Source organism: Tasmannia lanceolata, unplaced genomic scaffold, assembly GCF_043159265.1.
Source record: "Tasmannia lanceolata isolate RefF3 unplaced genomic scaffold, GAP_Taslan_0.1 ptg000008l, whole genome shotgun sequence".
NCBI classification, from domain to species: domain Eukaryota; kingdom Viridiplantae; phylum Streptophyta; class Magnoliopsida; order Canellales; family Winteraceae; genus Tasmannia; species Tasmannia lanceolata.
Genome location: NW_027518685.1, coordinates 31526619 through 31544348, shown reverse-complemented (window position 1 = coordinate 31544348; position 17730 = coordinate 31526619). Strand labels below are relative to the sequence as shown.

Below are 17730 nucleotides of genomic sequence, written 5' to 3'. Positions count from 1 at the left end.
TGACTCTTCTTTCCTCTTTCTTTCCCTTTGGATCTTTGCTCTGATACCAATGAGCAATGGAGGCGCCTCGACAGGAAACAACAACGATCCTCGAACAAAATAAGCATGCCAAAGGCGGGCATATGAGCAAGGGCGAAGCACCACGAGTAGATATCAGCTGAACAACACATCGCCATGAGAACAACACTAATCATTCGGACTTGTTGGGATAGGAAGTTAATCAGCAGGCCGAGGAACTACTGCGACCTAGTGGGGACTCTAAAGGTAAGGACAAGCGGGTCGATGATAGCTCCGAAGAAATAAAAAGTCGTGAATCTTTCACGGAAGAATTCAATGATTTACTAACGATGGGGGATGTTTTTGGAATTGAGTATGGTGAAATCTGGGGGCCACCAAAAACATGTTTTTAACAATGGCAGTAAGAGACAAGGAAGAAAAAGATGTGAGAGCAAGAGAATCTGAGAAGAAGACTGGGGAGGGGGATTAGACAATAAGTTCTTCTCCCAACTAAATCTTTCATAAATTTCTTATGAGTTTCGAATTAAAAAAAAAAGGGGGGGGGGGGGGGGGGTTAGAGGATCTTTGTGTTGATTATATGGTCGTCTATAAAAGCCCATTTATAATCCCCGGAAGAGGCCGCAGGAGGAATGTTAGCATGGAAGGTCTAGTTAGAGTTTTTGGTCCCCCTATTCAGAAGGCCTTCTGCTTTGCTCAAGTTCGTCTTGATGAGTTTTTTAGAAGTCGCAAGTGAGTGTATGAAATGATGAATATCTTCACTATAGGTTCATTTTCTTCGGTATGGTTATCCTAGGCGCTACTCCGAAGTAGTGGAGTCGTTATTATTGAATTTGGCTCACCTTAGCTTGAGAAACTCCAGTCTTTAGGGAGACACCCCTCTGTGCAAGTATTTGTCCTCTGACAATTTGGAAAGATTTCTTTTCGTTCAATTGGGGAGGAGGTATGAATATAGCTTTTGGGAGGGTTGCCATGGGGTCTGGAGATTTGTATGAAGCAGTATGAATTGACAGGGTGGATGAACTATACTCTATTTTGATGTATTTATAATTACTCTTTACTTTTCTTTTGACTGGTCAGGAGCATGCTCCTTGCCATAATACTATGTAAATGCAAGACGGGACCTCTGGTCCCCAATGTAACTTTCATGGTATAAATATAATTTGTCATTTTTCAAAAAAAAATAAAATAGACATAGTAACACATGCAGAATAACATGAGTTGAGAATCTTATCTATTCTTCTGCTTGGAAGTAATTGTTTTTTAACCTTTGAGCATTTCAATAGGTTTAACAGACATACATGTGAAAAAAAAACCCAACATGCAAGAAAAAGGACTCCACAAACCATCTGTTGTCATAGCTAATACAAGCCACTTCACAGTTGAAAGGGACACCACACACAAGATTCATCCCAAACAGTATGCAAAAGAAAAAAGCCCATTTATAATCGCAAGTGAGGATCTTTGTGTTGATTATATGGTCGTCTATAAAAGCCCATTTATAATCCCCGGAAGAGGCCGCAGGAGGAATGTTAGCATGGAAGGTCTAGTTAGAGTTTTTGGTCCCCCTATTCAGAAGGCCTTCTGCTTTGCTCAAGTTCGTCTTGATGAGTTTTTTAGAAGTCGCAAGTGAGTGTATGAAATGATGAATATCTTCACTATAGGTTCATTTTCTTAGGTATGGTTATCCTAGGCGCTACTCCGAAGTAGTGGAGTCGTTATTATTGAATTTGGCTCACCTTAGCTTGAGAAACTCCAGTCTTTAGGGAGACACCCCTCTGTGCAAGTATTTGTCCTCTGACAATTTGGAAAGATTTCTTTTCGTTCAATTGGGGAGGAGGTATGAATATAGCTTTTGGGAGGGTTGCCATGGGGTCTGGAGATTTGTATGAAGCAGTATGAATTGACAGGGTGGATGAACTATACTCTATTTTGATGTATTTATAATTACTCTTTACTTTTCTTTTGACTGGTCAGGAGCATGCTCCTTGCCATAATACTATGTAAATGCAAGACGGGACCTCTGGTCCCCAATATAACTTTCATGGTATAAATATAATTTGTCATTTTTCAAAAAAAAATAAAATAGACATAGTAACACATGCAGAATAACATGAGTTGAGAATCTTATCTATTCTTCTGCTTGGAAGTAATTGTTTTTTAACCTTTGAGCATTTCAATAGGTTTAACAGACATACATGTGAAAAAAAAACCCAAATGCAAGAAAAAGGACTCCACAAACCATCTGTTGTCATAGCTAATACAAGCCACTTCACAGTTGAAAGGGACACCACACACAAGATTCATCCCAAACAGTATGCAAAAGAAAAAAGGCAGATTTGAATCCACCATGATATGCAGAAAACACAGCAAAAATTCCCTTAAGATGGTGGTAATTGGCAAAAAACATATTAATCCTCAACCAAGGTCTCTCTAACCTTAAGATCTGCCTTTTATCTTGATCGGCGAGAATGCAATAAGGTTCCCAAAAAAAGTCAGCACAAAAAGGGATTGATGCCTAGGGATTAACTATGCTTTGGCATGTTGCAATCGAAAAAGATATAAAAGAAGAAGAGAATGAAGAATGTGTTTGTGGGATGTGAACTTGGAGAGATTCTGATGCAAGTGAATCGGGGAACCGTTGTTATAGTGTTGTAAGGGTGAGGCTCTAGCATGATGTATGTACAATAAATCCAAGTGGATAGTAGGTGGCTGCAATAGGGATGGCTTAATCTCTCTCAATCCCAAGAGTGCTACTCTCACTGCCTAGCAAACTATGCACTAATAGTGTTGATGTGAACTTCGAGAGATTCTGATGCAGGTGAATCGGGGAAGTGTCGTTATAGTGTTGTAAGGGTGAGGCTCTAGCATGATGTATGTACAATAAATCCAAGTGGATAGTAGGTGGCTGCAATAGGGATGGCTTAATCTCTCTCAATCCCAAGAGTGCTACTCTCTGTGCCTAGCAAACTATGCACTAATAGTGTTGTAGTGGTCACGGTTACAGAGGCATTTGTATGTTTCTCCTATGACACCACATACACAAATAGCAAGTAACAATCTCCTAGAAGCTATGATACAAATGTTAACATGTGGTGTCTGTTGAGGCACAAATGCCACTTGGAGTTGAACTTCCTAGGAAAGCTTTACACTTGGATAGAAGAAAACATTCCAGTAAGCACCATCCAAAGAGGTACTCCACTTGTAGGAACGATATTATGCTATTACAAATCCTAAATCCAAATGAAATGAAGAGAATGCCTTAGAATATTCTTATTAGTAAAAGGCAAAGATAATGTTCATGAAGTCCAGAACCAAAACAAAGGAATTGGCTCTACATGCTTATGACACACCATCAAAGATACACGAGCTTCTGTATTTGGAGTTAAGAACACAGTAGCCAATCAACTAGGAATAATTCCATATGTCATCTTTAATGGCAGTCCAATAACTATCAACCACATTGGACATCAATTGGCAAGGCTTTCATTATAATAGTGGAGATGTTGATTGTGAGAGGGTAATCAACTAGCGGCAATTGGAGAGAGTTTCCCATGGCAAAAAGCTTCTTATGGTGTAATTTGTAAATGAATAACAATAACAGCAGAAATTATATATTTGCCAACAGCAGGTTATAAAGCTTCTTGATCTGTAATTTCAGGCTACATCTAGGTGTTGGAATCAGAAACGAATGAGAAGGGAAAACCAATTAATGTCGAGTACATGGAAACAAGCTCACAAGAATGAGCTTTGTTGTCATGCAACTTTCAATTCTTAGTGTTTCCGATCGAAAACCTCATCCAAATTTTCATCGAATTTGACGATATGTAGCATGCTCACGGATCTGTACCTGAGGAGAAGATTGACCACGAAGTTCCATCAATTAGCATCATGAGCATCACTTTAAGATAGGCTTACATAGTTTGAATCTCCTTCATGTTTTGGAAGCCAGAGGATTCATCAGCACCTTGCACGAACAGTAGATGGATCTTATTTCAGCAACTTCTGGAACACAACCTATTTACGCAAACCAAGGCCTAGCTGAAGTATTGAGCTGAAAATCCTTGCAACACAAGGAATTGATGAGGAAGAGATGAGAATTTGATCTTCAAGCTCAAGAAGCCTTCTCCTCTTTAGTGAAATTTATGTGTGTGTGTGTAGGGGTGGGGGTGGGGGGGGGGGGTCCTCCAAAATGATAATTTTGCTAGATCCAATCTAGCTACCAAAGCCAAAATTCCCAAAGTCTCCAAAATATAAGTGAGCTAATCACAAATTGGTGGGAAAAATGGGCTTTTATAGGCCCTTACAATGTAAATGGGCTAAATTGCCGCTCACTTAACCAAAAGACCAAAAAACCACTACTAATACGGTCAACAAACCAAACTACCCCTAAGAAGGCTACAAAGACCTAAAAGGTCCTCTACACCCTTGCTTAGTGACAAATGAGTAAAAGACATGAAAGACCACAAAATTACCACTACATGTGTAAATGAACAAATGGAACAAACCTATGCTAAGGAAACATATCGGCTGATGTAGTGAATCGCAGGGGATGCTCTTGCATCAGATTCACAACCTCAATTTTATTAAATAGGGTGTATTACACAAAATTACCAGAGTATGACTAATAAGTGAACTACTAATAATCTTCAAAATACAATTATTCAAAGATAAAGTGATAAACACAACACATATGCTATATAACATAAGAGAATAAAAGGATTTTATTTCTGGCATTTTATGTAACAGAAAATGCTTTGTGGTGTTCTTTCCACTTCTATTCCCAGGAATATTAAAGAGAACCAAGATCTTTAGTATTAAATCATGCTTTATTTTTGTCTTCTATCTTTGCTTTCAGCATTATCAATAAGAAACAAGACCACATTTAGTTTTCCTGGCAAATACAGTATTGTCTGATATGCATTTATGCATCCCTTGTTCTTCAAGGCCTTCTATCCAGGGCCTAGGTGCTTGCCTGCTGTCTTCGATTTATAGACATGGCTTCTGCCATGTGTTGTTTGCAATCTAGTTGGTTATTACATAAAAACTTCTTTCGTTTATTTTCTCACGAAGGCAAATTTCGCATCCATTTGGTGAAAGGCTTGAATATAAGTATTTCCCCTAGCAAGGATGAATCAAAATAATGCTAGCTTTCACCAATAGGATAAACATATCAAATAATCTATGCATTTAATTAACTTCCTATCCCAACAAGTCCGAGTGATTAGTGTTGTTCTCATGGCGATGTGTTGTTCAGCTGATATCTACTCGTGGTGCTTCGCCCTTGCTCATATGCCCGCCTTTGGCATGCTTATTTTGTTCGAGGATCGTTGTTGTTTCCTGTCGAGGCGCCTCCATTGCTCATTGGTATCAGAGCAAAGATCCAAAGGGAAAGAAAGAGGAAAGAAGAGTCATTTCCACTCTATCTCTCCATCTCATTCTCATCAACATAGTATCCTGAAGACGCGACGAGACGCCCCCACCATATGAAGACACGACGAGACAAGACGAGACTCCCTCCTCATTTTTTGGGTTTCTCCTCTCTAAATCCTAACTCCATAACCCTCAAACCCTAACCTCCATCTTGTGAACCCCTAAACCCAAACCCCTTTACCATTTGTAAATCCACCATTTTTCCAAATGAAAAAAAAAACACAAAAGTCCCCTCTTGTACATTCTTTTGTTCCCTTTTCTCCATCCATAAATCACTTTCTTGTTCTTTCTTTTGTTCTAAATCCATAAATCTTTTCTTTTCTACATCTTAATCCATTGTCGGTTTCTTTCTAGTTTTCTACTAACCCTTTCTTTATGTTTTAAATCTTTTCTATCTCTCATTCTTTCGTGTTTTGAGTCTCATCCCCCCTTCTACTCCATCCCAATTCTTGTTCTATCCCTTTATATTCGTTGTTTCTTATGGTGTTTGGGTTGATATCAAAGGTGCACACCAAGTGTTTGTTAAAATCTCCAACAGGGATAATGTGGGTTGAAGGTCGTCTTTTCGTTGCAAGTTGAAGGCCTTCGGCCTCAACTTGAGGAGGAGTGTTGAAGCCCTCATGTAGTTCCATGGATGGAGTGTGTTGTATCATTGTTTTTTGTTGTCTTGTTCTTTCCATAGTCTTCTATGTCTTTTGTGTTGATGTCAAAGGCGCACACCAAGTGTTTGACAAGATGTCTAAGAAAGGTGTCGTGCCTTGAATGTCCTTTTTTTTCTCATTGCAAGTTATCATGTAGTTGTGTTAGTATGTAGTTGTTGGTGCTATCTTGTCTTAGTGTTGTCTTGCTATTGTCTTATGGTTTTGGTGTTGTCTTGCTGTTGTCTTATTGTTGTCTTGGTGTTGTCTTGTTGTTGTCTTTTAGTTGGTTGTTTGGTTGTTGGTGGACAAGGGTTGTTCGGTTGGTTGTTGGGTGGTTGGTTGTGGTTAGTTGTTCGGTTGGTTGTTGGTGTGTGTTGAATGTTGGTTGGTTGTGTTTGTGGTCCGTTTGTCGGATGGATTGATCGTGGTTGAGATCATAGTGGTTGTTGTTTAGTTGTCGGTTTGTTGGTTGGTTGGTTATGGTCGGTTTGTGATCATCGTTGGTTGAGTTGATTGGCTTGTTGTTGGTGATTGGTTAGTGTTTGGTTGGTGTTTGGTTGGTGTTTGTTGGTTGTAGTTGGTTGTTGGTTCTCGGTTGCTTCATTGGTTGGTTTGGTTGGTTTGTTGTTGGTTGTTGGTGGACTTGCTTTTCGAGTCGTTATTGATGCTTCTACGTAGTGAGTGTAGTTGCTCGGCGTAATCTTACGCCTTTATTGTTGTTGTTGTAGTAGTAGTTTGCATTGCAATTCATGTTGTTGGTGCTTCTACATAGTGAGTAGTTGCTAGGCGTAGTTTCACACCTTTGTTGTGGTTGTAGTGGTTTGTGTTGCAAACCATTTTGTTGTGGCTATATGCCTGGTCGTTAGCATTGCTTTCGGCCTTGTCGTTGTTGGGGCTATATGCCCGGTCGCTAGCATTGCTTTTGGCCTTGTCGTTGCTGGGGCTATATGCCTGGTCGCTGTCGTTGCTCTCAATCTTGTCGTTGTTGGGGCTGTATGCCCGGTCATTAGTGTTGCTTTCAGCCTTGTTGTTGTTTCTTCCAAGCGACGTGCTCTGATACCATGTTAGAAATGGCGATAAGGAAGAGGCGGCAAAGCACCACGAGTAGATATCAGCTGAACAACACATCGCCAGGAGAAGAACCACCAACCAACCAACAAAGATCAACCAACCAATAGGGTGATATAAAGATTAGCCCGCCCTACAGAGTCAATCAGAATTCCTTTGATTCTCCCGAGTTTTGACCGCACCAAGAGGGTACTCAGCTGTGTCAACCGATTACCCAGATTGTGGCGCTCCGAATCAACTAAGATTTTCTTTGGCCTGTTTTGGCCCGCATCAGCATTTTGAAACACTGATTTGACAAAGATAAACTCTCACTGGAATAATTTTGAACAGACGTTCATGGTACGTCTTTTATCAAACTTTCCCTGTTGCTTGGCTAGAACCTACACAGTTCCCTTGGCTTCATGTAAGATCTAATCAAATGATGCATGAATATCACTCAATCTATCCCAATCTTGGCACTATTAAACACCAAAGACTAGCAGTCATCTTTGACACAATTAATTGTGTGGGACAATGCCCTTCAGAAAGCAATCCACAAGCAATCCACAGCTAAATCTAATCTTGAAATAAAAAGCATTGGACATTCTATGAGAGAGCTTGAGCTTTCATTTCATTTAAACATTTTACTCCTAAGAGGGCCAAAAAAGTGCGCAGATCACTATTGCCCTTAAAACTCCAACCAACTTTGAGTTTGATTGAATCTCCCCCAACCGTCTCTCTACTAAAGCTTCTTCCAATTGCATGGTACAGATTGAACCTTGACATCTCAAAATTAATACTTCCTCTAATGTCCAATATATCAAAATATAGTTGATCTTCTCCACTAATCATCTTACTGATATAGCACACTTACTCTAGAAGATAAATTCTTTCCTCTGATTTCAAATCTCCAAGGTTTTATGAATAAAAGAACACTCTGCAATATGTGTTGGAATCGAATAGTTGGGTAGTGATTTAGTGAAAGAAAATGAATGAAAAATATGCTGGTTTGTGTTAAAAAATATAATACCAGATAGCATAAAATGTAGAGAGAGAGAGAGAGAGAGAGAGAGAGAGAGAGAGAGAGAGAGAGAGTTCCCTTTTGATGAGGCCATCAGACGCAACACAATGTGATCCAAGCCATTCAAGGTCTCTGCCAAGATTGTGGGTACTGTATTGGCTACATTCCAAAGTTGGTCAAGAATATCAACTTAAGCAGGTAGAAAATCTAAGGGAGCCCAAAGACAAAGGTATGTGCATTTGGATTGCCGGAATCAGAGCTTGAATTGGTATCCTATTTTGATTCCAGTGTTAGTGTTTGGGTCGAAAAAATGAACGGAATGAAGGGGCGGAAATGACACCGTGGTGAAACTGAATGGGGAAAAACTGTTGGAATCCCTCTCTCTCGCCCCAGTAGTTCGTATTCTGATTCTCCCCTAGTTGGAATGAAAATTTGTAGTCATTTTTTGAATTAAATTTTTTATTAGAATATTTTTTCTATTCCGTGTGGAAGGTAACAGTAATAGGAATCGGAAAGGCGGGCCCCCAGGCCTTTCAATGTATACACTTTAGAAGAGGGAGACTGTTCGATCATGTATATTCTTTGATGTGAATGTAATACATGGGTGGCAAGATCAAAACCAAAGGCAAAAGCAAAGGTGCTCAGGATGTATTCTCACTTTCTCAAGGAAGAAGAGCCTGGGAAAATGACACTCGGGTAAAAAACAGGCACATAAAAATAAGAGACACCCCCTCTCCACATGCATAACACATTCCTTTCAATGTATATACGCTTTAGAGGAAGGTTAGAGAGTTATATGACGTATATTCTTTGATGTGCATGTAGTAAAGGGGTGGCAAGATCAAAAGCAGAGGCATATTTAAAGGTGCTTTTGAAATATGTTTCTTTCTTTGTCAATGAAGAGGACCTGAGAAAATGACAGTGGTAAAAATGTCACATTGAAATAAGATAATTTGTAACAGGAAAAATAGTAGAAAAGAAAAGATAGTAAAGTTAGTTAGCTAGTGAGATGGCTTCTGATAAGAAGGTTTCAAAGCTGAAAAGCAAAAGAAAACACAGAATACTTTGCCCAAAGTGCAATTCAGAGATCTCGCTTTGACTACTCTATATGTGATGATTTTCGGTTGGGAAGTGATATGTTTGCCCCTTTTTTACTTGGGAGAGCCCCCTCTAATGTATTCATGACTACTCTTTTACGCAACAGGGGGCTGCCCCAAGTAAAAAAAGGGGCGAATATATCATTTCCCTTTTGGGTTTGATTGGAGAGATCTTCCCACTCTCGAGGAGTCTTTCAAACCCAAGTGACCTCCTTACTCTCTTACTCAAAATTTCCCACAAAGATTGTGGGAGAAATTAGGAAGGAGGGCATTTTGCCATGAAAATAAAAAACCCATTTTGGAATTGTGAGCTTTCAATTTAGGCCAGGTTTGGTTTGCAGGAAGAACATTTCTTGAAGATTCATTTCTTTCAACTTAAAATGGGCGTAAAAACAAATTTCACACTAAAAAATGAGCATAAAATTTGCTTTACGTCCATTTTACGTTGAAAGAATCGGAGTTTGAGGAAATATTTTTTATTTCCGCATTTTAAAAAGATGTAGGGGTAGACCGAAAACAACTTGAGCAGAAGCAGTGATGAAAGACTTGAGGGCTAAGAACATAACAGAGAACATGACCTTGGATATGATAGAATGGAAGAAAATGATCCATGTAGATGAACCCAACTAGTGTCAGGATTAGACTTAGTCAATTTGAGCCGGGTAGATTCTTTCACCTTCTTCGTGAAAATTTTCTAAATGATTCATTAGCCGACCCCAACTTGTTTGGGACAAAGGCTTAGTTGAGTTGAGTTGAGTATTTTAGAGAGAAATGATGAATTTAGGGAATTCATTATAAATTAAAGGTCCCTGCTTGGTATGCGGTGGCTCAAATTACATATTTATTGTGTGATCAAACAATAGAAAAGCATGAAATTTCGGAAAACATTTTCTTTTCCATACTTTTCCAAAAAAATTCATGCAATTCTTCCTCCAGCCACACTACATTTTTTACACTACAAGGGAACAAAAGCCGGTAAATATATCATTTCCCTTCAATTTAATACGGTAGGAGCAGTGGCATTATAGAAATGCGAGAAATTATATAGTGTTCACACGCATTTTCGTCATTTTCATAGTTCAAAAACTCAATGACTTGAAAGTGGGTCAAGTCAAGTTAACTCGAACGTGTCACGGGTGAGTCGATAAAAAGTCGAGTTTGCTTTCCTATAAATGTATGGATTTTCTTAATGAGGAAAGTGTTTCTAGTCGGCCGACTAGAGATCATTCTCTAGTCCGCCGACCAAAAACACATGAGTCCCACCTTATTTGGGTGATGCAAAGCATTCATTTGATGGGCCCTGACATAGAGACGGTCTCCACAAGAAATTAGCTCCATAGGATCATCCCAACCCTATGATTTGTGGAGCTTAAAATGGACGGCTATAAACCGCCACAAATCTGTCCATTTTTTAACTCCACAAATCGAAGGGTTAAGAAGACCCTATGAAGCTGAATTTTTGTGGACATCCTATCTATGATGAGGCCTATCAAATGAATGCTTTAGATCACCACAAAATATGTGGGACCCATGTGTTTTTGGTTGGTGGACTAGAGAATGATCTCTAGTCGGCCGACTAGAAACACTTTCCTCATATTCTTAATATGTGCATTTTTCTCAACATTTAATATGAAACTATCAAAAATAAAAATAACAGAAATTAAGAAAGCACAAAATAAAAAATATGTAATTAAAATCTAATAGTGCTAAATTATTTACCTTAAAATTGCAATGTAATAAAATAAAAATGATAAGTGATAGAGATGTAAAGGAGACCATCTAGGTACAAGTTTTTTAAATTAAAATCTAATACCTATAAGATTTTTTTATATATTCAAATCTTCGGGTAAAAGTGCCTTCTTATAATTTTCTTTACTAAAAAGGTCATATGTATAGTGACCATTTGGTTAGACTTACTTAGATAATAGGATTGAAGGACTTACGTATGAACTTATCAGAAATTATGGAGAAGTGATATTTTCACTCCCTTTCCTTGCTTGGGCCACCCCTACAGTGTATTTATGATCACTCTTTTTACACTGCAATGGGGTGGCCCAAGCAAATGGTCACCATATATATATATATATATATATATATATATATATATATATATATATATATATATATATAGAGAGAGAGAGAGAGAGAGAGAGAGAGAGAGAGAGAGAAAACATTTCCTACACACTTGTGTAGGTAAGTTACCTACACACTAGCTTAAAATACAGTGGGGGCCCACATTGTTTGGGTGATCCAAACCATTCATTTGAATGGTCCTCACATAGATAGGGTGTCCACAAAAAATCAGATCCATAGGATCATCCCAACCATTCAAACTATGGAGGCAAAAAATGGACTAATTTGTGAAGGTTTATACACGTCCATTTTACCTCCACAAATCGTAGGGTTGGGATGATCCTATGGATCTGATTTTTTGTGGACACCCTATCTCTGTGAGGACCATTCAAATGAATGGTTTGGATCACCCAAACAATGTGGGCCCCCACTGTATTTTAAGCTAGTGTGTAGGTAGGGCTGCAACTCGGGTCGGGCGGGTCGGGTTTTGGAGAACCCAACCCTACCCGAGAAATATCTCGGGTCGGGTCAGGTTGGGTTTTTTTTCGGAAAACCCACGATTCCCAAACCCGGCCCTACCCATGATAAATCTCGGGTCGGGTCGGGTCGGGTCGAGTTTTTTCACGTTGACGCAATTTTTTAAGGAAAATTCTTGTTTGGCAAGGCAACTCAACTCATAGAAGTAGAAATTACACTCACATTACACTTGAATCAAACAATGATGTAATTACACTCACATTACACTTGAATCAAACAATGCCGTAATCAAACAATGTTGTAATTACAATCAAACAATGCTGAATCAAACGCTTGAATCAACTCAACTCATAGAAGCAGAAATTACACTCACATACAATAACAGTGGGTGCGTGGGTTTTCACTTTTAACTTGTAACTAACAATAGAAAAAAATGTACATACTATAACTTATGTAACTCGGGTCGGGTCGGGTCGGGCCCCTTCAAACCCGGCTCGACCCGAGATTCATGCGGGCTTTTGAATGCTCAACCCGGCTCGACCCGAAACCCATGAAACCTGAACCCGACCCAGGTTATTTTCGGGTCGGGTCGATGCGGGTCGGGTAAAACTCGGCTCGAGTTGCAGCCCTATGTGTAGGTAACTTACCTACACAAGTGTGTAGGAAATGTTTTCTTATATATATATATATATATATATATATGAGGATAGAGTTGCTGTGCTCGAGCGCTGCGCTCAAGCATAGAAACAGGGTGGGGCCACATTTTGGTGGGATCCAAAGCATTCATTTGATAGATCCTTTCATGGGTAGGGTGTCTACAAAAAATCAGCTCCATTGGATCACCTTAGGATGTCCATTTGTGTGGCAAAAAAATGGACAGATTTGTGGACAAACAGTATCTGTCCATTTTTTGCCCCACAAATGGACACCCATTGGTGATCCAATGGAGCTAATTTTTTGTAGGCCACCCATCTATGATTGGGCCTTCCAAATGAATGATTAGGATCACCCCCCCCCCCAATGGCCCCACCCCACTGTTTCTGTGCTCGAGCGCAACTAAGCCTAGCTGTGCTCGAGCGCAGCAACCCTTCTCTCTCTCTCTCTCTCTCTCTCTCTCTCTCTCTATATATATATATATATATATATATATATATATATATATATATATATATAGAGAGAGAGAGAGAGAGAGAGAGAGAGAGAGAGAGAGGAAACGGTTCCTAAACACATGTGTAGATAAGTTATTTACACACTAGCTTAAAATACAGTGGGGGCCACATTATTTGGGTGATCCAAACCATTCATTTTTAAGGCCCTCTCATAGATAGGGTGTCCACAAAAAATCAGATCCATAGGATCATCCTAACCATTCGAACTTTGGAGGCAAAAAATGAACTAATTTGTGAAGATTTAAAGACATCCATTTTACCTCCACAAATCGTAGGGTTGGGATGATCCTATGGATCTGAGTTTTTGTAGACACCCTATCTATGTGAGGGCCTTTAAAATGGATGGCTTGGATCACCCAAACAATGTGGGCCCCCACTGTATTTTAAGCTAGTGTGTAGAGAACTCTCTACACATATGTGTAGGAACCGTTTTCTCTCTATATATATATATATATATATATATATATATATATATATATATATATATATATATATATATGAGGTTAGTTTTTCTAGTCGGCCCTGTAGAGAAGTTTTTCTAGTCTGCCATTCTAAAAACCGTCAGATCTAAAGAGGTTTAATCTAAGCCCTTGAAATACAAAACCTAACGATTCTCTCCACTCCACAGAGAAAACAGAAATTCGTGCCTCTCCTCTCCACAGAGACCTCACCTCTCCTCTCCACTCTCTCGTGCCTCTCCTCTCCACTCTCTCTCGTGCGATTCTCCCCCAACGGCTTAGAAGGGTTTTGAAAAAACCCAACCTCGCTGAATCTCTCTCTCTCTCTCTCTCTCTCTCTCTCTCTCTCTCTCTCTCGTGTGATTCTCCCCAACAGAGACCCGTACTCTCCACTCTCTCTCGCCGTCTCTCTCTCCCTCTCTTGCTCTCACAGTGAGACCTAGTTCTGGGTTTTTCCTACTTTGGGTAGCACAAATCAGAGGGTTTCAGAGACATCTCCCAATCAAAGGGTTTCAGAGACATCTCCAACCGAATCTTGTGAGTTTCTATCTTTTTAATCTTGGATATTTTTGGGGATTTTTTTGTGTGGTTATGGCTGAGATTTTTTAGGGTTTATAAAAGGGCGGATTTTTTTTTTCTGATTATGGCAATTTCTAGGCTCGATTTCTGGGGCTATTTTGTGCAAAACTTCCTGAGAAAAACTCATTTAATGGTGGTAAAAATGGCTGGTTGGATATTTTTTGTGGTCATCTGCATATTTTTAGGGTTTATTGATGGCTGAGATTAAATGGAAATTGATCCATCTAATCTCACCCATCTAATATGTGGATGGGCTCATTTTTTAGCAGATTTTTTCTCTCAATGTTTTCTGATGGATTTTCTCCTCACATTGAATCAATGAGCACATGAAAAACCCCTTCCTCTGTAAGTTTCTTCCTCACCTTCCTCTGCACATTTCTTAGGGTTTATAAATGGGTGGATTTTTTTGTAATTATGGCAATTTTTAGGCTCGAATTGTGGGGCTATTTTGTGCAAAAATTGTTGAAAAAAAAACTCATTTAAAGTTGGTAAAAATGGCTGGTTGGATATTTTTTGTGGTCATCTGCACATTTTTTGGGTTAATTGATGACTGAGATTAAATGGAAATTGATCCATCTAATCTCAGCCATCCAAATGAAAAACCCCTTCCTCTGTAAGTTTCTTCCTCACCTGCTAGCCATTTCATGATTTTGCCAGTTTTTTTTAAAGAAAATGTGTACAAAACAATTGTTAGTGGTTGTATTTGTTTGAAATTGAGGGTTCATTTTTTAAAGAAAATGTGTACAGAACAATTATTATATGAGGGTTCATTTTCTAATATTTTCTTTATTTTTTGCAAGGAGGTTAAAGAAATTGATGGCTTCATCTTCCAATAGTGATGGAAGGTCAACCCTGTTCAGAGTCCCCGTGCTTCAATGTAAATGTAAGAAGAAAGCTACTCTGAAAATAGCCGAGACTGATATGCATGGTAATCAAGAACGGGTATTCTACTCATGTCATTTCAACGTAAGTAAAGATGGTTTAAGTGATATTCTATTTGTAGGCAATTTTAGAGGTTGAACTGACATCTGTATAATGCCAGGATGGTATTACTTGGAGGTGCGATTATTTTCTATGGGTGGACGATGTGTTAAACAACCCAGATTTTATGGGCGAATGGCAATCCAATAACCATCTGAGAAGGTTGGGAGAAGAGATAGGCAGATTGAACATGTCGACGCAAGAGACAGCCCTTGCGGTAGCTGATTTGGGAGATGCGTTATCTAGCTTGGTTGGGTGGCAGAGGGAATCCAATAACCATCTGAGAACCTTGGGAGATGAGGTATCGAGATTGAACGTGTTGGTTCAAGAGACAAAGGAAGCGGTAGTTGAATTGAAGCTCTTGGTGCGACGCTCTAAAGTCATAGAGAATGAGAAGGGGTGGAATAAAGCAGTTGGAGTTGTTGCCCTTTTTTTCTTGATTTGTTGGTACCTCTTCTACTGTATCTCTTCAAAAGTTTCAGACCGTTACCTTGGATTGCCATGACCCTAAAGCTGTTATGATTAGATGAACTTAACCTTTAATTTTTTTTTATGTTTATGTTTGTTGTATGGACACTTCATTGTAAATTGGGTTGCTATTCTATGATGCTTTATTAGTGTTTTAGCAATGGCACAATGAAGCTTTCTTTCAATAGTTGTTCTTTTAATTTACCAGTTCCCTACGCTAGCTTACCTAGTTGTGTTTCCAACATTGATTTACCAGTTCATTCGCATACACTCGGGGCTGTATTAATCTTTGCACTCATTCAACAAGCTTTTCAAATTTTAGAACTGTTTATGCAAAGTTTAGCAGGGATTAACTGATCGCAGCGGTGATCTTTATGTGTTATGTCCCAAAAAATATGATTTATATGTAATACAGTGTTAACTCTGTGTTACATGGACAATAAATCAATAGGCTATAGCCATTTTCCATTGTAACTTATGTCGCTTAGTGTTAAAGGTTCACAAAAAGCTCTTCAAATTTTAGAACTGTTTATGCGAAGTTTAGCAGGGATTAACTGATCGCAGCGGTGATCTTTATGTGTTAAGTCTCAAAAATTATGATTTATATGTAATACAGTGTTAACTCTGTGTTACATGGACAGTAAATCAATAGGCTATAGCCATTTTCCATTGTAACTTATGTCGCTTAGTGTTAAAGGTTCACAAAAAGCTCTTCAAATTTTAGAACTGTTTATGCGAAGTTTAGCAGGGATTAACTGATCGCAGCGGTGATCTTTATGTGTTAAGTCCCAAAAAATATGATTTATATGTAATACAGTGTTAACTCTGTGTTACATGGACAGTAAATCAATAGGCTATAGCCATTTTCCATTGTAACTTATGCTGCTCATGTTGATTTTTATTTACTGCATGGTCATCAAAGGTAATCCCTTCTGAAGCATTATCTGCACATGTTTTTCTACTAGGATGCTCTGCGAACCAGTTACAGTACTTTTTAGCAGTAAACCACATCGAAGGACTCCGAGAACTTGTAGTTGAATCCAAAAATATGTGGAGCAGTGTAGGCCACTAGTGGTATATGTTGTTCTTAGATCAAATATGTTTCCTTATTATCACATTTAGACTCCCTTTCCTTGCTTGGGCCACCCCTACAGTGTATTTATGATCACTCTTTTTACACTGCAATGGGGTGGCCCAAGCAAATGGTCACCATATATATATATATATATATATATATATATATATATATATATATATATATATATATATATATATATATATATATATATATATATATACAGAGAGAGAGAGAGAGAGAGAGAGAGAGAGAGAACATTTCCTACACACTTGTGTAGGTAAGTTACCTACACACTAGCTTAAAATACAGTGGGGGCCCACATTGTTTGGGTGATCCAAACCATTCATTTGAATGGTCCTCACATAGATAGGGTGTCCACAAAAAATCAGATCCATAGGATCATCCCAACCATTCAAACTATGGAGGCAAAAAATGGACTAATTTGTGAAGGTTTATACACGTCCATTTTACCTCCACAAATCGTAGGGTTGGGATGATCCTATGGATCTGATTTTTTGTGGACACCCTATCTCTGTGAGGACCATTCAAATGAATGGTTTGGATCACCCAAACAATGTGGGCCCCCACTGTATTTTAAGCTAGTGTGTAGGTAGGGCTGCAACTCGGGTCGGGCGGGTCGGGTTTTGGAGAACCCAACCCTACCCGAGAAATATCTCGGGTCGGGTCGGGTTGGGTTTTTTTTCGGAAAACCCACGATTCCCAAACCCGGCCCTACCCATGATAAATCTCGGGTCGGGTCGGGTCGGGTCGGGTTTTTTCACGTTGACGCAATTTTTTAAGGAAAATTCTTGTTTGGCAAGGCAACTCAACTCATAGAAGTAGAAATTACACTCACATTACACTTGAATCAAACAATGATGTAATTACACTCACATTACACTTGAATCAAACAATGCCGTAATCAAACAATGTTGTAATTACAATCAAACAATGCTGAATCAAACGCTTGAATCAACTCAACTCATAGAAGCAGAAATTACACTCACATACAATAACAGTGGGTGCGTGGGTTTTCACTTTTAACTTGTAACTAACAATAGAAAAAAATGTACATACTATAACTTATGTAACTCGGGTCGGGTCGGGTCGGGCCCCTTCAAACCCGGCTCGACCCGAGATTCATGCGGGCTTTTGAATGCTCAACCCGGCTCGACCCGAAACCCATGAAACCT

The 17730-nt window shown here is 39.0% G+C and overlaps 1 long non-coding RNA gene across 1 annotated transcript; it reads left to right on the top strand.

Moving 5' to 3' along the window:
• The first annotated feature begins 13613 nt into the window (after positions 1 to 13613).
• LOC143883565 (uncharacterized) lies at positions 13614 to 15593 on the top strand. Its single transcript, XR_013252427.1, has 3 exons — positions 13614 to 13968; positions 14811 to 14976; positions 15053 to 15593. It is a non-coding gene; the product is annotated as an uncharacterized LOC143883565 (long non-coding RNA).
• Positions 15594 to 17730: the final 2137 nt, after the last annotated feature.